Source organism: Globicephala melas, chromosome 10 (genome assembly GCF_963455315.2).
Source record: "Globicephala melas chromosome 10, mGloMel1.2, whole genome shotgun sequence".
Classification (NCBI taxonomy): domain Eukaryota; kingdom Metazoa; phylum Chordata; class Mammalia; order Artiodactyla; family Delphinidae; genus Globicephala; species Globicephala melas.
This window is the reverse complement of record NC_083323.1, coordinates 96,298,746-96,300,265: the sequence shown is the minus strand read 5'-3', so window position 1 is coordinate 96,300,265 and position 1,520 is coordinate 96,298,746.

Below are 1,520 nucleotides of genomic sequence, written 5' to 3'. Positions count from 1 at the left end.
TCAAGCACTGTTCTGAGTGCTTTATGTATATAAACTCATTTAATACACACAACAACATTCTGAGATTAATATCACCATTATCCCCTTCTAAAGATGACAGAAGTGGTACAGAGAGGTTATGTAACCAGCCTAGGGTCACACAGATCATAAGTGGAGTAGGCACACACCACCCTGTCTGTCTCACGCTACTGGACAGAATGCATGGAGCAGTTATCCGAGATCTATGGTAAATAGTAAACAAAGTAGGGAATTCCCTGGCAGTCCAGTGGTTGGGACTTCATGATTTCACTGCCGAGGGCCCGGGTTCAATCCCCGGTCGGGGAACCGGGGTCCTGCCAGCCACGCGAATTCAAAGTTATGCTAAACCGGTGGTGAGTTTACCATTCCCTTCCCCCCTCCAGTGTTGCCCAGATTAGACTCAAAGACAGCCCCAAACCTAGAAGTGTACATGAGGTGTGAACTGAAAGAGCTCCCTTTGGAGTCTTCTATTGCACATCTAGAGAGCAAAAAGGGACTCCTAAGGGTCAGTGAGTGGGGAAATCCCGTTTTTCTTCTTCCCTTCTCCCACCTCCAGCCCCAGGGAATACCATGGTGGCGGCAGCACAATGACAGCAACAGTGGCCTGGCAGGCACTTAACTCTAGGGAGGAGAACCCTTTTCTCTGACCACAGGAGCTCTGGTCCCAAAAGTGTGAGGCAAATCCCCTCTGCTTTTTTCTTTCTCTGTTCTCTTGATGCTTGGCCCAGACACACAGTGAGAAATGCCCAGCAGAGGAGAGAAACTTTAGTTTCTAGCCCAACTTTGGGCCAGAAGATTGGGAAGGGAAGCCCCAGAGAACCAGAGAGTGTCAGGATATTGCAGAAAGGAGGGAAGCCAAGAGAACAGCCCCACTGAGCTCTGTGGGAACTCCTGGGCTCACCTGCAGAGTGAGCATGAATCTCACCTAAACAGCTTAACTGAATGGGGTTTTCAGTCTCTTAGGTGTAACACGTGTGACAGCTACAACACAAAGGAATGAAAGCAAAGGGACCTGGGTGATGGTCAAGTTTCTACACTTAAAAGGAATTGGTGAGATACACGTTCTCAGTGAACTGTGAACATATGCATTTTATAATCCCTAGAGCAGGGGTTAGTACACCATAGTCCACAGGCCAAATCCAGCCCACTACCTGTTTTTGTAAATAAAGTTTTATTGGAACATACTTACACTTCATTCATTTACATATCATCTGTGGCTGCTTCCACACTATGGTGTCAGAATTGTGTGTTGTAACAGATATTGTGTGGCCTGCGGAGCCCAAACATATTTACTATCTGGCCCTTTACAGAAAAAGCTTGCCAATCCTGCCCTAGAGCAACCACTTAAAAATTAGTGAAAAAATCACTAGATAAAGTGGAATACTAAATAGTATCCAAGTAAACCAAAAGAAGGCTGGAATGTAGACATAGTGGAATTATAAACAGAAGACCAGGGGCTGCCCTGGTGGCGCAGTGCTTGAGAGTCCGCCTGCCGATGCAGG